This window comes from Mustela nivalis (genome assembly GCF_964662115.1).
Source record: "Mustela nivalis genome assembly, contig: HAP1_SCAFFOLD_44, whole genome shotgun sequence".
Classification (NCBI taxonomy): domain Eukaryota; kingdom Metazoa; phylum Chordata; class Mammalia; order Carnivora; family Mustelidae; genus Mustela; species Mustela nivalis.
Window position 1 is genome coordinate 2,525,974 of NW_028136546.1, and position 23,375 is coordinate 2,549,348.

Genomic DNA, 23,375 nt, shown 5'->3' on the forward strand with positions numbered 1-23,375 from the left:
TGAATCGCCAGGTTTACACACTTCACAGCACTCACCACAGCACATACCCTCCCCAATGTTCATAACCCCACCACCCTCTCCCTAACCTCCCCACCCCCCCCCCCGGAAACTCTCAGTTTGTTTTGTGAGATTAAGAGTCCCTTAGGTTTGTCTCCCTCCCGATCCCATCTTGTTTCATTTACTCTTTTCCTGTTCCCCAAACCCCCCACATTGCACCTCCATTTCCTCATATCAGGGAGATCATATGATAGTGCCTTTCTCTGGTTGACTTATTTTGCTAAACATAATACCCTCCAGTTCCATCCATGTCAACGCAAATGGCAAGATTTCATTTCTTTTGATGGCTGAATAGTATTCCATTGTGTGTGCATATATATATATATATATATATATATATATATATATATATTCATTTGTTGATGGACATCTATGTTCTTTCCATAGTTTGGCTATTGTGGATATTAATGCTATAAACATTTGGTGCACGTGCCCCTTTGGATCATATACAGTCTTCTTTACCTCTATCAGAACCCCAGGAAGCTTTATTTATTTATTTACTCACATAAACAGATGATCCAACACAACGTTTTTTGATGTTCCAATGTATTATAATGTCTTACCGCTTAACACTATGCTTACTGCTCTCTTTCACTGTCTGACTAAATCCTCATCATCACTATGCCATTTAATGAGAAAGAACATTTGAACTCAGAGTTCTCTCCATATCAGGGAATGAAGACTCCACCCTTCTGTTTGTGCAGGTAAAATAAATGTTGATGTCTGTCCTGCACATACCCCATCCTGTTCACCAGAATATTCACCATCAAAATATATACACAATGAAAACCATACCTCACCACTTCTATTACCACCCAGCATGCTAAAAACACCATCATATGTTCCTGAATTATTGACTTGATTGATAACCCCACTTCCACACATACTGCACTCCTTTCTCCATGCAAATTTATTTTGGTACAGCAATTTAACCTAAAAATCAAGTCATATGATTTCATTCTGCTGTTGAAAGACTTTTGGTATCTTCCCCTTTCATATTAAATAAAAACTGAAGGCGTTTCAATGTACTAGAAGGTCATACATCAATACGTTCTTCCTCTCTCCACCACTATGAACTCCTCATTGGCCTCCTTGCTTTTCCTCAAAAGTAACAGACAAGCTGTTCACACAAAGTCTATATACTTACTTGCTCTGCCTAGAGCAATCTTTTCCTTTAATATTTGTATAACACTCTCGTTCACTTCCTGGGTCTTTGTGCAAATAACATCTCATAAATGAGATATAACCACCCAACACAAAATAAAATTAACTTTCATCCCAGCATTCCCCAATGGCTTTTACCTTTCTTGCATTTCTTTGTATCACTTAACACCATCAACCATCAATCATTATTCTATTACTGGTTTATTTTCTTATTTGAGACAGAGAGAGAGAGAATTGGGAGGGTGCGTAGAGGAAGAAGAAAACACCCCACTGCCTAGAAAGCCTGCTGGGGAGTTACATCCCAGGACCCTGAGATCATGACCCAAGCCAAAGGCAGTCACTCAATGGACTGAGCCACCCAGGTGCCCCTCTATTATTGGTTTATTTCACTATTATATTTCAAAAGAATGTGAGCTCTTTGTGGTCAGGTATTTTATATGTTTTATTAATTGAAGTATTCTCAGAAAGGTAGCTGGCAGATTGTAAGGGCTCACTAAACTGTATTTTGTTGTTATTATTGGGCTCCTTTATGGGCTTTACCTCTTATGCTAGAAGTCTATCCTTCAGATGTAAGCGATAAGAATAGAGCCCTGCTGCCTGTTCAAATGTGTAAAAAGCCTGTATTAAGTGGATATTTTAAAAGCTAAATGAATGGCTTAATAGTTGTATATAGGGGAAAAGGGAACATATTTTCCACAGGTTAGAAGTGGAGTTCTTTTATAGAGTTCTTGTACAAGCCTACACTATGGAACGATAATGGGCAGTTGTACTTTACAATTATACAAACACTTTGGTAATTTATATCCTTTTTTTGTTATTCTTGACTGGATCATTTAATTCCTTAGGAGCATTATAGCATTTCAACTTTTCATGTTCAATAAACTTATTGGGATTGCTACCTTTTTTATTCAAATGGAGAAATAGTCATGATTTAATCTAAATAAAGTGTTATTGATTGTGTTGTTTTCTAGGAATGAGTCGCACATGCTAGTTTAAAAGTTTTGTTAAATTCCCAAGTCTGTCACTGTTAAAAGCCTTTTGTAGATTAGTAACTTGATCAAAACGGAAAAGTTATGTATCACCTATTGTTATACTATCTTTGTTTCCATCTTGCATTGTAATAACACCCATCTTAACTCTATTTAAGACAAATCATTGCCAGATGGATTTCTGGCATTGATTGCAGGATATGAAATCTAGTATAACTAAAAGTTTTTGGTTTTAGTAGCATATAAATCAATTTAGAATAATATATGTATTTGAATATAAGATAAAGTTTTAAATTATTTGGCAATAGTAAACTAAACTTTTTTTTTGTAAATTTTTATTTTCTAAAATTTCATTGAGCTCTCTTGCAATAAGAAACAAGTTACAAAAAATTAAGGTTTATTTACCCCAATTCAAAATTATTAGGAATATAATCATAGAGGTTGAAGTATTTAAAATATTGAACCCAAAATGTTTTATTAGGTAAATTCATGAATGCTGAGCATTCACTGTTAAAATATACTAATACTATTGATAGACTGGTAGAAGCCTAAAATCAAATATTTATTAAATATTTATATCCATATCTTTTCATAGCTTGGTAATTCATTTCTCTAGCATTAAATAATATTCCATTGTTTGCATGTACTACACTTTCTTTGACCTTTCACTTATGGAAGGATATCTTGGTTGCTTCCAAGCTTTTGTCAGTTATGAATAAAACTACTATAGACATCTTTGTGGGTATAGATTTCATCTTCTTTGGATAAATACCAAGAGCTGCTACTGCTGAATCATCTGGCAAGAATATGTTTAGTTTTGTAAGAAACTGCCAAGTTGTTTTCCATTCTTTATTCTCAATACACATGGAAGAACATTCCTGTTGCTCCACATCCTCACCAACATTTCGTGTTCTGTTGACAGTGCTCTGGATTCTGGGTATGTACTGGTGTCTCTTTTTTGTTTTAATTTGCATTTTCCTGATGACATATGATGTGAAGCATCTTTTTATATGCTTATTTGCCATCTGTAATATTTTCTTTGGTGAGGTATCTGCTAAGGCCTTTGGCTCATTTTTAATCCGGTTTTTCCCCCATTGTTGAGTTTTTAGGGGTCTTTGTGTATTTTTGATTAACAGTCCTTTGCCAGATGTGTATTTTGCAAATTTTTTCTCATAGTCTGTGCTTTGCCTTTTCATTCTCTTGGCATTGTGTTTCACAGAGTAGACATTTTTAAATTCAGTGCTTGTGCTTTTGTAGCTAAAGTTATTGCGAAAACCAAGGTCATTTAAATTTTCTTCTATATTACCTTCTACATGTTTCATGTTTAGGTTTATAATCCAATCTGAGTTAATTTTTGTGAAGAGTGTAGGATATCTGCCTGGATTTATTTTATTTTATATTTTTAGATTTAGCTTCACCACTGCTACAGAACCATTTGTTTAAAAGATTGTATTTTGCTCTCTTGTATTGCTTTTGCTTTTCTATTATATATAAAATATAATTGATAATATATATTCTGTTGCTTTAATCTAGTCTCTCTGTGGTATTACAATATCACATTCACTGTTAAAATATACTAATACTATTATCGTTATGGTAAACTTTTTTTTAAGATTTTATTTATTTATTTGACAGAGAGAGAGATCACAAATGGGCAGAGAGACAGCCAGAGAGAGAGATGAGGAGAAGCAGGCTCCCTGCTGAGCAGAGAACCCAATGCGGGACTCGATCCCTGGCCCCTGGGATCATGACCTGAGCCGGAAGGCAGAGGCTTAACCAACTGAGCCACCCAGGCGCCCAATCGCTTTAGTAAACTTTGAAGTCAGTCCTCAGTCTTTGTTCTCCTTCAACACTATGTTGACTATTGTGAGTCTTTGCCTCTCCATATAAACTTTAAAATAAGTTTGTTAATATTAAAAAAAAAGAACTTGCTGGAATGCATTAATTGTATAGATAAACTTGGAAACCAGTGACCTCTTGAGCTTAGCAGGAATTAGACCATGGACATCAGTTGTCACAGTGGTGCCTCTGGCAGAACCTATTGCAAATCCCTAGGCAAAATGAGACCTCAAGGATCTGAGAGAATGTCTAAGAAGTACTTGATACATCCCTTGGGTATGGTTTATTAAAGTGTCCACCTGTCTGAAAGCTGGGGAATCTAGATAAGGGAGGGAAAATTAGTTATGATAAAACATATCAACAAACATCAATAAATTTTGTAAAACTAATTGTCATGGCTCATATACAATATGACCAACAGAGGGACCATCAGAAGGAAAGCATCAGTTATGTTTATTGTGAAATTTTTTATTCAAAATAAAGCAATGTGAGGGGAAGACACAATGAGAAAATTACCATTTTTTAAATGGTAAACATCTTACAAAATGGAATAGGTTTTATATTCTAAGTAGTATATTGAAAAGTAAAACATTGGGGCGCCTGGGTGGCGCAGTGGGTTGGGCTGCTGCCTTCAGCTCGGGTTATGATCTCAGGGTCCTTGGATTGAGCCCCGCATCGGGCTCTCTGCTCCGCAGGGAGCCTGCTTCCCCCTCTCTCTCTCTCTCTCACTGCCTGCCTCTCTGCCTACTTGTGATCTCTGTCTCTCAAATAAATAAATAAAATCTTTAAAAAAAAAGAAAAGAAAAGTAAAACATTAAAAAATAAAATTTCAATGAAAAAAATTATTTAATTTTTAAAAAGGTTAAAAATAGCAGAACCATTTTTCTTATAACTGGAAAATACACTGTATATACATCTATCAAAATAACTTGTCATGGGGGAGCCTGGGTGGCTCAGTAGGTTAAAGCATCTGCCTTCGGCTCAGGTCATGATTCCAGGATCCTTGGATCGAGGCCCACATCCGGCTCTCAGCTCAGCAGGGAGCCTGCTTCCTCCTCTCTCTCTCTGCCTGACTCTGCCTTATTGTGATCTCTGTCAAATAAATAAATAAAAACTTTTATAATAAATATTTGAAAAATAACTTGTCATGTCTGGAATCAGGAGCATATGGAAAAAAATAATATCTGAGGACAATACTTCTGCCATGTTTTGTGCCTTGCTAATATTTTTAAACAGTCAGGCAAATTTTAGCCTTATTGAAATACCTGCTAAGATACCTGCAGTGCCTTTTGGAGCCCTATGACTATAAAAATTAATTGCAAATATTCAAAATGTTTACTATGGTGTCACTATTTAGGGCCACCACCAAGTATGTTTCAGAAGTAAGCATAACTGTTACTCTTCCATAAGGCAAAAGGGCATATTTTCAGGAGTTCCATCTGCTGTACCAGGAGGTGAATCAAGTAATGATTTTTGTCTATAAAATAATTCACTTTTCAATCTAACATTCCTCATTCCACATTATAATAATAAAAACTAGGAGGAGACTAAAACAAACAAACAAATACAACTACAACAACCAGCTTTTCCTACAGTGGAAAAGTAAATATAACCTTAGGAGTAGCCTAAAATTTATTTTTAAATATTTTAAGATAAACGTTTTTGTTAGAAAACCATATATTTTATATTACTAAGAAATAACAGGCAACGTTTTATTAACTTCTAAAAAGTCTAGTTACTTGTATTTATCTATTAACTCATCTCTTTATGAAGTAGAACATGATCACACCTCTTGTATCTACCCAAGTTTGTATGCTTTGGTTGTTTTATGTTTGCTATTTCCTTGCTTAATTTTTACAATATTTGATACATAATAGTATCTTTAAGTCCATCTATGGTTTCACAGAATTTGTTTGAACTTCATAAAAATGTACCATACTTTTTGCACTGTCCTTGTTTTACCTCTCTATTAGCTTTCCAAGTTTTATTCACTTTAGAGTGTGTAGCTATCATTTATTTTTACTCCTCCATAATGCTATGTTTACAAATTTGTATTTATCTGTACTTTTAAAAATATCTTAATTATATACCATTTCGCATCTCACGTAACACTCATGTTACTTCTACACTTATCAGATATTATGTAACTGAAAACCACAACTCAGCAACAATAGAACACCGTTTTTCAAAATTAAATGGCTTACCAGAATTCTTTAATTCTATCCTTTATTTGTATTAGATGACCCTTTATTCTGGTATTTGGCATTGTTCATATGGAGGAAAGCTTATAAGTTGATATTCCATAAATAGAAGGAGTTTTATGATCGATTAATTATTTTCATTTACAATGCATAGAATATGGTTGATTTAATATTTCTTTCTTACTCTCTGCCTGGAACATAGTGCTATCTATGCAATAGCCACTAAAATATTAAGTTAATTACCTAGACTTTAAACTGCATATTAATAGGAATAGCATACAGAACTCTTCTCAGATTGGGACACCTGGGTGGCTCAGTCAGTTAAACGCCTGAGCCTTTAGCTCGGGTCATGATCTTAGGGTCCTGGGACTCAGTTCTGCAACAGATTCCCTGCTTAGCCGGGAGTTTGCTTCTCCCTCATCCTGCTGCTCCCCCTGCTTGTGCTCTCTCTCACTCTCTCTCTTACAAATAAATAAAATTAAAAAAATAAATTCTTCTCAGATAGCTAATATAGAATATCGTCTTTGTATTCATCAAAGGGAAAGTGCCATATAATAATGAAATCCAGACTACTTCAAATTCACTTTTTAACCAGTAAGAAAGTACTGGAAACAAGCCAAAAATGTCTTCAATGAATTAAAGAAATAGATTGATTTTCAATATCTTAATGTTTCTAATGTTAAATTGCAAGATTTTTATACTAGATATCAGTGTAAATATTCATTATACAAGGATATTCTAAAAATAAACCTGAGAAAACTACTTGACATATATGATGACAAAAACCAATGTCAGTTTGGGTAAAACTTACAACACCTACCACCTGAAACTCTTGTTCTATATGGTGCCATCTTGTGATTCTGGGCAGCGGCAGTGAGCCACAGCTTCCAGTCAGCTAGAAGATTACAGGGGTGAACACCTGATATTCTTACAAGCATTCTATATATAGAACATATATATAGAATATATATATTCTTCTTTTTTTAGTGTAATATTTAATAAATTGCATGTGATATTTGATACTTTGTTATAAAATAGGCTTTGCTTAAGATGATTTTGCCCAAAGGCAGGCAAATGTTAGTGTTCTGAGTATGTTTAAATAAGCTTAAGGTAAGCTATGATATTTGATAGTTTTGGGGTATTAAATGCATTTTTAATTTTTTATGTGTTTCTCTGTACATAGCCCCCTTGTAAGCTGAGGAACATCTCTATATGTATATGTAGCCTTGGTATGGCTTACATATTATTGGCATGAAACATCTAGAACAGTACGTGTGCCATAGAATTGTCTACAACATCAAACAAGTTTCTTGAAAACTTGTGCCAAAGGGGTTATGTCTTTAAGGATTCTTATTTCAGAAGGGTTCTCTCAAACGTAAGATTTTTCAGAAGTTAAGTGAAAATCTGACCAAACTAAACATTTTTCCATTTTCCCTAGTGAGCAAAGATAGCTAAAATCTATCTGCCATTTTCAACACTGTACTCAACGATTGTAATTCTAATTTAAGAACAGATTATTTATATCAAAACCACATGTTGGCCTAATCTTATACAATATTCATAAGTCACACTCAGACCCTTGGACACTTTTATTTGTTGAGTCTATATGGTACTACGGACATTCATCTTTTTTGACCTCATAGCTTCATGTATGTCTATACTTTTGAAAATACATGCATCATAGTTCCATTGTAAAATGTCTGGGTTATAAAATGTGCTATGCTATCAAAATGGTAATAAGAACATACAAATGACCTGATGTAATGAACTGGACCAGATTGCCAGATATCACATTTCATACCAGAAAGATTCAGTGGTAAGTTTTAAAATGGCCAGCTATACATTGACTGAATTATAACTCATTTAACTTCTTTCTTTGTGTACAGTATTATACATTAGTCAGTATTATAGTAGATAAGTACTTTGGACAGATGTAAATATGCTGTAATAAAAAATGTTTTTTTTTTTTAGTCCTTTTTACTTGTAAGACTAGCCACAAATACCACGCCTCCCCCAAAATAATTTGCAATCCAAATTTATCTCTAAATGAATTTATTGCACAGAAAAATATGTATATATATATATATATATATACACTTACAGAAGACATGTTCAAAAATAGTTACACAACAGCAGGGCCCTAAATGTAAGCAGTATAGTTGTTTTGTTTTGTTTTGTTTTGTTTTATTTCTTTAAAAAAAAGAGGTTATGTGAAATATTAGGATTTTATTTCCAGGCGTAGTATTTCAAGACAGTTAACTACACCTATGGTGTCAACAGCCTCTTGTTGGCAGTATGATTTTATTGGCTCCATGGAATAACAGCAAGAATTTACTATTGCTTCTTTCTTTTATGACACACACAGAAAAAAAAAATTGACACATTTGCTCAAGACCAACCAGAATCATTTTAACCTATCAAAATTGATGGGAGGCCTTCACTGCCAAAGTCACTGCTGCGTTTTCACAATTCACTGCAGACAATCTGCTACTCCCATTATGATAAAGGAGAGAAGAGTCATAATCAGGGAAGAAAGCTAGATTAATACTTGTAATTATCATTGAATATTTAGCCTGCTATAGGATTATTATTATTAGTGTCATTTGATAATTTTCTCTCATTTTATTAAACACAACTGTGAGTAATTACACTACCTAATATTTCTCTGTATTGGCTGACTAGCTAGCAAACATTCATGAAAATATCCATTAGCCACACATATAAAATGCTGCATTATGATGCTGTTGAATCAGAACATACCACTACCTGATTCTGTAGCTCTTTGAGGATTTGCAAATCAATTAATTCTATGTTTATTGGATTCTTCCCATACAATTAGAAAATTTATAATCGAGTCCATGAACATTATTAGTTTTGCCATTTTAAACCAGCAATCACACTTTGATTTTTACAACAAAAGCAGAAATATAAACACACACATTTGGATCAGTTTTCTCTTAGTCTGTCTGGACTTCAAAATCCTATTCCTCAAGATGATGCACACCAAAGTTCTGGATTAAACAAGAAATTAGATGGCACCTGAACACTTGGTTTAATATTCTCAAAAGGATTATGCAACTTCTTTCTTACAATATGACATTGTTTTACAAAGATCCACACTTTTATAATGTTAGTATTTATAATAATCAATAGTCAATTAATCATGATTAAAAATCAAACATAAAAATTTCTACTTTTTGCTTTTGCCCCCTCCATTTAGAACTTATTTATAGCCTGATAATTCAAAGGTCCCTATGTTTATGAAAATCTGGACAGAAATAGCTCTAAGATCCCATTCAGAACTTGATATTAATCTAAGTCTTTTGGCTCCATTTATCCTGAGAGCAAAGAGTAGGACAAAGGATTTGAGTACTGTTAGTTTATCTGGGAGATTATCCAAGGTAGAAAAGAATGGGAAAGTGATACAGTGAAGAAGCAACTTTGTCAAAGAGGTACATTGTTGATATAATTGTTGTGGATAGAAAATGAAGGCTTGCTTTTACTGAAAGGTCCTGAGAAACTTCTTTAAGTTGTCCTCATGAAGACCTGAAAACTGACAATTTTACCTATGGTTCTTATTTCCACTTCACTGAGAGCTGTCCTCAGAGGACATTAACTCTCCTACACTTTTGGGTTGTGTTGGAGACATTCTAAAATGAGAGAGAGAACATGAGATGCTATCAGTGTTAAGTAACTGCAATTTCCCATGGAACTATCCACCACAGGTTTGGCTATAATCAGGTGTTGGGCCTTGATATCAGAGGGATTTGAGGCAGTATCATTTTAGGTTAATCATTATATCTGAAATTTCCAAAAACTACAACTGATGAAACTTTGATTATAAACCTATAAATATAACAATAAATCTACAGTATTCAAATTATTTTCATAGAAATACACAAACAAAGCATCAACTGATTAATATTTAAATGTTACAAAATACTGAACTGAAAGAATTTGGTCATATAACAACGTGTAAGAAGTAGAGCTTAGGTTTAGGTTAGAAGTCAGGATGCATTTGGGACTCAGTTAAGAAATTGAATGGAGGGACGCCTGGGTGGCTCAGTGGGTTAAGCCGCTGCCTTCGGCTCAGGTCATGATCCCAGGGTCCTGGGACCGAGCCCCAAATCAGGCTCTCTGCTCAGCAGGGAGACTGCTTCCTCCTCTCTCTCTGCCTGCCTCTCTGCCTGCTTGTCATCTCTCTCTGTCAAATAAATAAATAAAATCTTAAAAAAAAAGAAATTGAATGGATGTCTGACTATCTTATAGGTTTGCTAAAAATCAGTGACTTTGTGTTCACGTGTGGCTATGCGGGAATTTTTAACTTTCTCTAAGAAGTTATTAGATTGATTATATAATGGCAGTAAAGGATGGGGAAAAGCAAAGTACAAACCCCATAAAGACAAAGACACTGAGTATGAGAAAAGAGTAATAAATAAGAAGAATCAATGCATTTGAGGAAAATGGGAATTGAAATACACAATGATTGTTGATTTTTTTAGATGCAGAAATCAAAACTAGCTTTCAAGAAGGAAATAACAGAAGACATGTTGTGAAAAGGCAGTAACGTGGAATATAGGAGTAGGGAGAGCATATCAGGTAATTTGGATAGGAAGGAGTTAGGAGATAATTGCTTGATAAATTTTATATGGCCCACTTAAATGCACAGATTTCTCTTCTTTAATTTATATGGAGAACAGGGTGTCCTTTCTCTTCCCTTTCAGAGCACCCGAGGTGTACTCTTTCAGACTGAAAACCTGAAAAGCTCAGGACTCAGTTGCTTAAGCACAGCTGAGAGGACATATTTCAATTAAGATTTACAGTTTGCTGTAGGTAGTAGACTGTCAAAAGTGGTTTAACCATATTTTTCATTTAACAAGAAGACTACAGAGAGTGTTTTCTGGTGTTGGTTCAGAGTCTTAAGAAAGTCAAGTGAACTATCTTAGAGGTTTTCATGGCTTTTTATTCACAGTTGCAAAAATTGCTGTTGGAGTTCTCACTATTAAGCCCACATTTCTGGCAGAAAGATAGAGGTAAAGAGAATGATATCTTGTACAACTGATACTTTGTCATATGGTTACAATGTAACTAGAAAAGAGACAATAAAATATTTGATGTTGTTTTAAGTTTCCTTGTTGTCAATCCCTCAGTGCTTTCTGATACTAAAGGAAAAAGTAGATGGATATTGACCTGGCAACTATCAACACCTGTCAGTCTCTCTTGGATAACCAATATCTCTATAATCTCTTCTTCCCAGTAAAAAAAAAATAAAATATATTCATAAACCACACTGTGCCATCTCAAGTTACTGCACCAAGATAAAATTACAATGATTTTCAGTTGTTCCAAATGGACAGAATACCCTTCCTTATGATATCATGTCTTATAAGATAGATAATTGGCTTGCTACCAATATACCCAGATGAGACTGTGGAAGAGACAGGAAAAAAATAATAATATTTATTTATTCCTTGGGTTGACCCTGTTTACACAGATGCATTACTATTAGAAAAGGTTGGTTTGGGACATTGGAATGAATTTACTTAATGGGTCTGTATGTAAGTGGGTTGGAGAAAATTTTTAATTTCTACAAAAATTATTAGAATTCTATCTTATTCCCTTTTGATAATTTTCACATGTTAACAAAGCCAACGTTTTTGTCTAGCAGACAAGATCTTAAATCCTAACAAAACTCAATTTTTTCCTTTTTTTTTTTAAGTTTGAGAGCCTCATGTTCTCTCATGCTGCTTTAAATACAACTCAAAAAAACAAAAGGAGCTAAATGGGGCAGTAAGCCCAGACTTTTTATTTTAATTTATTTATCTTATTTTTAATTAAAAAATTAAAGATTGTATTTATTTATTTGAGAGAGAGAGAGCATGAGTGGGGCAGGGGGATGTAGCTGCAGAGAGAGACTGAGAAGTATACTCCCTAATGAGCAGGAAGCCCGATATGGGGCTCGATCCCAGGATCCTGACTGAGATCATGACCAGAGACAAAGGCAGATACATGTGCAAAATCCCTTTTTTTTTGGGAAACAATACTTTACAAGAGATGTTTGAAAAAGTACTGGGGAAACAACTTTAATCAGAGATACAAAAATTTAATTGACTTCTGTAAAGCTACAGGGATCCAAATGATGGGAATCCCAGGCCGTTTAGGTTGTGGACCACAGAGTATTCTTCTCTGTAATATTTTATTTTCTTCCATGTCTACTAACTCCAGTCCAAGTTCACTGATCTCTTTTTAGATAGTGCAAAACATGGCAAAGAATACCAAACAAGTGCCCAATATTCTACATTTATTACATCATTTCTAACATATAGAAGTGTGTTATCAAGGCTGGTTCTGTGAACGAACCTAGTTATGCTAAAGTGTGTTTTGTTCTCCAAAAATTAAATTCATGATTATCACACAATTATAAAATACTTGTGTCAAGAATTTTTATTCAAAAATTAATAAGAGAAGCAGATATTAAAACTAGTTCACATGGTTATTTGGGATATAAGCAGAGTTGTGCAGCAGAAGTGCTCTGGGCCCATAATTTGGGTTATAGAATTTATGTTTTCTAATGAAAAATCACTAACTTGCATTATTGTTAACAAGAATCCTGTGCATTACCATCAGTTTTCTCCATTATAACCTCTTGCTCTACAGTTTGTAAATAACTTTGTCAATAGCAAGCTAATAAACGGGGTGACTCCAATGGATTGAGATAATCTCCAGAGTTTCTGCTACATAATGAACAGGACTCCATTGAAAGGACACCTAAGAGTTTATTTTGCCCAAAAATTTGATCACTTTTTTCACTGTCCTTACCTATTTTCCAAACCTAGTTCTTTTCAGTCTACAGACAACCCTGTATCTGACTGACTTGTTAATTCTGGGAATGTCTTGCAGATTAATTTGCTTGCCCGAGGTGGTTCCTCTAATTGATGTCTAAGAACCCTAATTAGTTAAGAAAACTTTTTTTTTTACATTTTCATTGCAACTTATTATTATTATTATTATTATTATTATTGCTAATATCTCTATTATAAATAATTCACAAGGGCATCCTTCTGACAAAAGACAAAGAGCTGGCTACTAGTAGAAAAAGTACATTTGACTCTGTCAGTGAAAGTGGTAAAGGGATTTGAGAAAATAAGGCAAAGCAGTGGAATTATGTGTTAAAACTTTAAATATTATAGACACATTTACTTAATTTCTAATACTGCTTATAATTAAAAAAGATGTTTTCCATGAACCACGCATTACAACAAATATATTGTTTATACAGATTAAATTTTCATCAAAAGGGACGCCTGGGTGGCTCAGTTGGTTAAGCAGCTGCCTTTGGCTCAGGTCATGATCCCAGCATCCTGGGATCGAGTCCCGCATCTGGCTCCTTGCTCGGCCGGAGCCTGCTTCTCCCTCTACCTCTGCCTGCCATTCTGTCTGCCTGTGCTTGCTCTCTCGCCCACTCTCTCTGAGAAAGAAATAAAATCTTAAAATAAATAAATAAATTTTCATCAAAAAATTATAAGTGTATTTTTTTGTAGGATCATGATAAGCATTTTGCAGATGAGAAAAGTGAAATTTAGAAAAGTATGTCTCTTCAAATCCCTCATACAATATCTGGCCTAGATAGAAGGATATACTATCACAATTGAGGAAGATAATTGAGATTACTTAAAATGATAAACTTTACTGTATAGGGTTTTTTACAAGTTTGCCACAGATTCACATTTTTTAAAATATATATCTATTTGTGTAAAGAGAATGCACTGAGAAGTAAAAAGATAGTGATATATCAGTGCTACCAACTAATGGCTATAATATCATCACCTTATTTATGAACAATGAAACAGTGTGTAATATTTAAATAAATTTAAATAAATTCCTATTTATTTTATATATTTATAAATTTAAATGAATTCCTATTTATTTATTATTAAAGAAATTCCTCTAACAAACAGTATGTTTTGAAGGTTGCTAGCAGGAAAGTGTTGTACGACATGGAAGTAATCAGAAAATGTGATCTAAAATTCTGCTTTCAAGGGCGCCTGGGTGGCTCAGTGGGTTAAAATTCTGCTTTCAAGAAGCTATAACAGTAAGTACTGAGCATTAGCTATTATATGCTATGGATGAATAACTGAAATCTACATTTGAAACTATTGGTACACTATATGTTACCTAATTGAATTTTAAAAAGTTAATAAAAAAAACCACTATTTTATAAAACAATATTCCCAACAGGCTCTTTTGCTTTAAAATACTCACTTTGTTTCCTCTCCGAGAGAACACCAAATGGCGGATGACGCCGGTGCTGCGGGAGGGCCCGGAGGGCCCGGGGGCCCTGGAATGGGAGGCCGAGGCAATTTCCGCGGTGGCTTCGGCAGAGGCATCCGGGGCCGGGGCCGGGGCCGGGGCCGGGGCCGTGGTCGGGGCCGGGGCCGAGGCCGCGGAGCTCGCGGGGGCAAGGCCGCGGACAAGGAGTGGATCCCCGTCACCAAGCTGGGCGTCTGGTCAAAGACAAGAAGATCAAGTCCCTGGAGGAGATCTATCTCTTCTCCCTGCCCATCAAGGAGTCTGAGATCATCGACTTCTTCCTGGGAGCCTCCCTCAAGGACGAGGTTTTGAAGATCATGCCTGTGCAGAAGCAGACGCGCGCGGGCCAGCGGACCAGGTTCAAGGCATTTGTCGCCATCGGAGATTACAATGGACACGTCGGTTTGGGTGTCAAGTGTTCCAAGGAGGTAGCCACTGCCATCCGCGGAGCCATCATTCTGGCGAAGCTTTCCATTGTCCCTGTGCGGCGAGGCTACTGGGGGAACAAGATCGGCAAGCCCCACACTGTCCCGTGCAAGGTGACTGGCCGCTGTGGCTCTGTGCTGGTGCGTCTCATCCCCGCCCCCAGAGGCACTGGCATTGTCTCGGCCCCTGTGCCCAAGAAACTGCTGATGATGGCTGGTATTGACGACTGCTACACCTCGGCCAGGGGCTGCACTGCCACCCTAGGGAACTTTGCCAAGGCTACTTTCGATGCCATCTCCAAGACCTACAGCTATCTCACCCCTGATCTCTGGAAGGAGACTGTGTTCACCAAGTCTCCCTATCAGGAGTTCACGGACCATCTTGTGAAGACCCACACCAGAGTCTCTGTTCAGAGGACCCAGGCTCCAGCTGTGGCTACTACATAGTTTTATACAAGAAAAATAAACTGAACTAAAGCTTGAAAAAAAAATACTCACTTTGTAATGAGAGTCATTACTTTTGTCTAGCCAAATCTTATAGCACTGTTTATCCCTTCCCTGCTTTATCCCTTCCCAGTATCAATAAAGGCTCACTTGGGTTACCTAGAAGCCATGAGAAAGCTTGTAATAGATCTGGCTGGTTTTCACCAGCAATTTGACCACCATGTGCACAGGGAAGTCTATTGATAAAGGCTTTATTGCAATAAGTTGCAAATACATGGATGATTTTGAATTCTCTTTCTTGAGGTCTTGTTTCATGATAATAAATTTAGGGTGGCTTATTGGAATGGATGTTATTAACATATCTTCATAGTTATAAGCACATGGAATTGTAAAATAGATGAATGAATGTGGCATTACTGACAACTGTCCTCATTTTGAAATCAAATTACAGTGTACTAAGATGAGGAAGCAAAGCAGATTTGGGATTATGAGTGAAATAATTTAAAAAAGTCTTGGGGTATGATCAGACTATTGGGTAATTCAGTAGAAAAATGTCTACTGATTGAGATTCTGTGTTCCCTGATTTCAGAGAGAAGTTAAGATAAATAAGTAACACGAGGAGACTAGGAAGCCAAACATAAGTGATAATTTTGTGCCAGGGTGTGTTTACATCTGTTTATCTTCTTGCTTTACCACTAAGGTTGCTCCTAGAGGAGAGTTTAAATATGTGTTGGAGCTAATCTCTGTGGATTACACAAGAAACCACATCCTACAGCTCTCCCTGAAACACCCCTTATGATTTCAATGTAATTTGGTTTTTGCATTTTTAGAAATAACAAAATACTTTGCAAACTCATCTACTTTATTACCATCACAAGTGAGTCAGCTGACTCCACATTTTAACACAGTGACAGTCACAGAGGAATGGAGGAATGAGTAGAGTTATCAATATATGTGCTTTTAAGAAGTATGACAGGGTAGCAGCTATTTCCAGGAACCAAAACATGGGTCAGCAGCTGTGCAGGAAAAGTGATGGAATAAATGACTCATTTCAGAGGAGTTCTATAACATATTAGTTCTATAATGTATCTTCAGCCCCCAATTACCCGCTTTGATCTAAAGATAAGGATTTACAGTTAAGGTCCCATTTATGATTTGACTGGTGTGGTCTGAATCATGTTTACTATTGTTTTGACTATTACTTGAAGCCTATAGTAGTACTTGGGATATGTGTTGTGTATTCTGTGAACATGTGCTATTTTTAGATTAGATAATTTCTGTCTCGAACCCCTGTTCATTTGTTTGTTTTTGTTTATTTGATAGTGGTTTCAGTAAATGGATATATCTGAAAAATTGCAAAGCCACTATTAAAACAAGTTATTATTATATATAGCATGGAATTGCACATTCCTCCTTTGAATCCGACAGAGCTTCACCATATCCTTAACAATTTGGGAAAAACATGCTATTATTTTTCTTTATAAAATTTCTCCTGTTAGGCTGTGATGGTTGTCATCAGCAGTAACTCCTCTGAAGGCTTTGTCAAAAGAGTTGAAAAAATTGGAAAGGTGTGTGAATGAAGCTGTTTGCTGAATATAAAGAAAAGAGCATTGAAGTACAATTCACACTCTTACTTCTCCTTCTATGCTTTCAGATGTTTGACATTTGAAAATTTTGCTTCTAGAAGAGATGCCCTATATAATTCTTACTTTAAGGAGCAAGTTGCTTTTATAATTTTTTTATTATTCTACCATTCCAGTATTTCCATTTAAATTAAATTCAATACCATTTAAAAAAAATCAAAAGTGCAGCCAGTATTCAATTCCTGGGCTAAATAATTTTAGAAAGCTTTGTGTTATTGAACCTACAGGGTTTTTCTGTAGTTTTAACTCTTTCTTTCTGTGATTTTTCCCATTAGTCACGTAAGTGACTGCAATATAACAGACATTGAGGATAAAGAAGGACTGAATAGAACAATCCTTGGCCTCATGAAGTTGAGAATCTAGCAAGGGAGTCAAACAATTCAATCATTCAGAGACAATTTATTGAGTGCCTGGCCTAAAATGAGCACAACAAAACCCCAGCCCAGAGGAATCATTTTAATGGGAGAGATAGATAATAGGTAAGCCAACTTAAAAAAAAAATCGTACTGCTTTTTCTTTAATAGAGATGCATATTTGAACTAAATAAGCACATTTTAAAAAGAGCAGTGATTGAGAAGAGGTTTTTTAACTGAGTGGTCTGAAAGGGCCTCCCTGAAAAAGTCTGTTTTGAACAGATTTCTGAATAATATCAGCTAGGAAGCTGCGTAAAAATCTCAGGGATGGGTGATTTTTCCAGTCGAAAAACTGTAAAGGCTCCAAAGTCACAATAGAGCTATAAGTTTCTCTAATAAAGTAACTTCTGACAAAGAATGAGAAGAAATAACTAACCCAGGTTTGAAAGAAAAGGGACAGACTTTGTATGGAATTCATATTTAATTAAAGCTCTAAAGGACAAAAATACAATAGAGCAAAATTCTGGTCACGCTGGTATACCTAACGAAAGTTCATAAACAAGGTGTGGGTAGCAAAGAGTGTGTGGGAATGTTGGTAAGAACAGTGGGGAAGAGTCATCCCTGAACATGTTCTTAAATGAAGCAATTCTTGGGTTGTATTAAAGGGTAAATTGGAGTTTGCCTAAGTGATTAGAGAAGGATGCCTCAGCTTATGGAAGTTCAAAGCCATAAAGATGTGATAAACTACTGCAGATATTTTCATGTATATTTGTTGTTGCTTCTAGTAATGGTGATCTAAAAACTCCTACTTAAGACAACTAAAAATCCAGACAAAATAGCTTTTAAAGTTAAAAATATCAGAATGATTATAAAAATAAGTGAGGGATTACTGGGCCAAAATACGAAATACAATGAGAGCCTAGAGATATATGCCCTGAAGCCATTTTAGCTATGAGAGCATTTGAAACTGCTAAAACACACTGAGCTGTGTTGTTAATAGACTCTTGATACTAGAAAAACAAATCCAGCAGCAATCAAATTTGAGGACTTTGGTACAACCCAAATTTAACTTGAGATCCACAAAGCACAAGGAGAAGCAGAAATAAGACTATAGCCTACCTTGCCTTCTGTGTAAACTGAGAAAGCCAATCACTGAATTTGGAGTATGATTGTCTTGTAGAGTCTCAGATATAAGAGAAAATCCTACCAAGGAGGACCATACCGTTATTATAGCTCTTAATTATCCCTACTCAATAAGAGTTTCAAATATAATGTCTTGAACATAGCAAAATGTAACAAAGCACACAAAGAAAAACCATTAACAAGATTTGATAGACAAAATGGGATTAAGTATGATGTTAAAATGATCAATAAAGATTGTAAAATGGCTTGATTACTCTGCTCAAAGAAATGAGAGGGGAAGCAAATTGAACAAAAAACTGACACTAAAAATGATATTGAGAAAGGTTTTATAAATGAACCAAATGGATACTCTAGAACTTTAAAGATATGACAGCTAATTTAAGATACCACAGGGGTGCCTGGGTGGCTCACTTAATTAAACCTCCAATTCTTTTTCCTTTTTTTTTAACACCTTACTTTTATTTTATCTCTTTCAATTTGGCTCAGGTCATGATGTCATGGTTGTGAAATAGAGCCCAGAGTTGGGCTCTGTGCTGAGCCTGGAGCCTGCTTAAGATTCTTTTCCCTTCTTTTTCTATCCCTCCCTGCACTCTCACTTGCTCACTCTCTCTTGCTTGCAAATAAATAGATAGATAGATAGATAGATAGATAATAGACAAAGAAAAATAAAAGCAGATTATGAAAATAAATATAAAGATTTTGAAATGAAAACAAGTTCAAAATAAAATAGAGAAGACCTACACAGCTAAAAGTTCATTCAGAAAATCTACTATTAAAGAAGTCAGTATGACACAGTGTTAAGATATCAAAAGAAATGAAATCTTGCCATTTGCGACAACATGGATGGAACTAGAGCGTATCATGCTTAGCGAAATAAGTCAAGCAGAGAAAGACAACTATCATATGATCTCCCTGATATGAGGAAGTGGTGATGCAACATGGGGGCTTTAGTGGGTAGGAGAAGAATAAATGAAACAAGATGGGATTGGGAGGGAGACAAACCATAAGTGACTCTTAATCTCACAAAACAAACTGAGGGTTGCTGGGGGGAGGGGGTTTGGGAGAAGGGGGTGGGATTATGGACATTTGGGAGGGTATGTGCTTTCGTGAGTGCTGTGAAGTGTGTAAACCTGGTGATTCACAGACCTGTACCCCTGGGGATAAAAATATATGTTTATAAAAAATAAAAAGTTAAAAAAAAAAAAGATTTGAGCATGTACTTTACAGAAAGGGTAATCCAAATGGCCACTCATATATAAAAACTGTTTATCTTTATTATGAATCTGGAATTAAATTAAATTAAATTAAAAATAAATTAAAACCTAAAATGACATACTATTACACACTTACCATATTGGGCAACAGTAAAATTGCCTTGCAAGAATGTGAAAGAATGAAAGTGCCCATAATAAAAACATTTGAGGTAAGTTGGACAATATTTAGAAAACTTAAAAATAAAAATAAAAATTTGGTCCATTCCTAGAAATACAACATGGAACTAAATGAATATTTTCACCAGGATATGCAAACAGATGATTATAGCTATTTCATTCATAACGGCAGTTCAGTAGTGGTCTATTTGCACAATGTTACATTAAATAAGAGAGAATATTAACAAACTGGGAGGAGGGGCTATGTTGTTATCAGAAACAGATCTTCTATGGTGCTGATTATGTTCTATTTCTCAAAATCTTTAAGTTAAAAAAGTTTTCAAATTTATATCTAGATAGATAGATGATAGATAGACAGATATCCCAGAAGCTGCAATGCCAGGCTTTAAAGGGCTTTTCTATACTCTACTAAATACTTGAAACCATTCATTATATCATAGCTCAGTGTTCAAATCTCCATTTGTTTCCTCAGTTTCCTAATATTTACCTTAAGGTGACCTGATTCAGACTTTTGATCACCTTTGTCTAAATATTTCTATTTTAACAAAGTCCTTTTTAACACTGAGAGACTAAAACTTAGAAAAATACTCTGATTGTTATCTCACTAGGGTGGAAAATATATAGTTACCCATTAACTAATGATATCCATGTCTACATTAGATCCGTGGCATTTTTAATTCTTGGGAGCTTTTGGTTAAATGAAATTTTTAAGCTTCCTTTAAAGGAAGCTTTAAGCCATCACCACATGAATAAAATTAAAGAACCAAATGAAAACAGGCCAAGTATTTACAGAGTAATAGAATGTGCAGTGGAAAGAGTACAATTCTGAAATCATAAAGCCTAAATTAGTGTGATGCATTTTTGCTACCCATGTAATCATAAACCAGTTATCTAAATGTGTTAGCCTCAGTTTTTTCACCCATGAAATGGTGATGATAATACTTATTATGCAGCGTTGTTGTGTGGATGTGATGAAGCATGGAGCATGAGAGTCTCATATTCCATGCTAAAATGATAGCTATTTTTATACTTATAATAATTCTAGTAATAGTAATTAAATTGTTCAAAATGGTAATATTCATTTATATTGAGGCATTGTATTGACTATTATTAGACACATTTACCAACATAAATTTCATTTTACTTTACCCCCTCTGAGGATATATATTCCCTAATTCAATATGAATCTCCTTATGAATAATAATTATCATAATAAATATGCTGATTTTTCTTCTATTTGTTTTTAAGGAGGTATCCTTTACTGTTGAACATAAAGAAACTTAAGCAAGTCTGTCTTATTCAAACTTTGCATGCTGCTTTCTTATGAAACTAGATTATAGAGTTGTATGAAATAAATTCATGCAGTTAAGACATTGATGTTTGGAACACTGGGTGGTCAGTTTAGTATTTTAAAAGAAGATATTAAATTTAAACCTTAAAACTGAGCTCTTTCAGCCTTTTTTATAGACCATCCTTCATGCTTCATAAGTACTCCTCCATTGTAAACTAAGTAATAGTTTTTGTCACAGTGTATATACCAAAAATGGATTTTATATTCTATTATTTCAGAGTTAGTTGCAGTTTCTACTGCCTTACTTCATTTTTTGAAAAATAGATTAATTCTACAAAAAGTTTTTTCCAGCTTTATTGAAAAAAATCGACATATTTGTAAATTTAAGAAATGATTTCTTATAACATTGCAAACTTTTAACATTGTGTAAATTTTGTACAATTTGATAAATTGGTATACATCTTTATTGCAATATAATCTACACAAAAATGTTAATACATCTACTATCTCGTATAGTTGCCACTGTTTTTTATGCATGTATCGTAAGGAATTTTAAGATCTACTCTCTTAGCAACTTTTATGTATATAGTATAGTAGAGATAAACTTCAGAGGTCTTGTGGGTTTTGTTCCAGACTGCCTCAATAAAGTGATTATCTCAATAAACTAAGTCAAATTATTATATTTTTTGGTTTCCCAGTGCATATAAAAAAATATGTTTCCCAGTGCATATAAAAAATAAAAACTATACTGCACTGTTCAAAAGCATTATGTTTTTAAAGAAAATCAATGTATATACCTTAAGTACACTAGTTCTGAGTTTTCAGTGGGTCATAATTACTGATCACAGATCACCATAACAAATACAATAATAATGAAAAAACTTGATATATTGCAAGAATTACCAACATGTGACAAAGAGACACAAAATGAACAAATGTTGTTAGAAAAATGGTGGCAGCAGACCTCTTTTATACAAGATTGCTATAAACTTTCAACTTGTAAGAATGTGATATATGCAAAGTTTATTAAAGGGAAGCACAATAAAAAAAAGTATGTATATCTTATTAACTATGATCATCATGCTGTACATTAGATCCCCAGAACTTTTTCATATTATAGTTGCAAGTTTGCACCCTTGGACCACCTTACTCCACCCCAGGTTCACCCCTTGTCAACTCAACTCTAAGTTTCCATTAGTTTTCCTTTTCCTCAGATTCTGTATGTAAGGGATATCATAATACATAAATTAAAAAAATATATAAAATCTTTGAAATATTTCACTTAGAATAATACCTTCAAGATCCATCCATGCTGTTGTAAATGGCAGTATTTCTTAATTTTTCATGGTTAAGTAGTATTCCGTAGTATATATTTACCATACTTATTTTACTCATTCATCCATTAATGGATACTGAAGTTATTTCCATCTCTTGCTTAGAGTTAATAATTTTATAATAAACATAAGAGTGCACATATGTCTTTGAACAGTGAACTTCGTTTTCTTTAGATAGATACCTAGAAGTGGGATTACTGAATCATATGGTAATTTTACTTTTAATAATATGAATAATCTCCATACTGTTTTCCATACAAATTTATATCCCTATTACAGTGCATAAGTTCCCCGTTTTCCCCAATATTTACCAAAATTGGTTAGTTTCAATTTTTTGGTAGTATATATTCTAATATCTTGCTGTGTTTTTCAGAGGTAAACAACAACAACAACAACATAAGGACTTTGCCCTGAGATTTTTACGTTGAGCACTTTTTAATGCTCCTGTTGGTCATTTATATAACTTTTTTGAAAAAAAAGTCTATTGAGATCCTTTTGCTATTTTTCTAATCATATATTTTTTTCTATTTGTATCTGTTGGTTATTAACCTCTTTTCAGATATAAGATTCGTAAGTATTTTCTTACATTCTGTGGATTGTGTTTTCATTCTCTCTCCCTTTTTTTGGCAATGCAGAAACGTTAGTTTGATGTAATACCATTTATTTATTTTTGCTTTTTTTGCTTGTGTTTTTGGTCTGGTATCCAAAAAACTATTGGCAAGACCAATGTCAAGGAGAATTTTTCCTATGTTTTCCTTTAGGAAATTTAGTTTCATGCATCACCTTTAAGT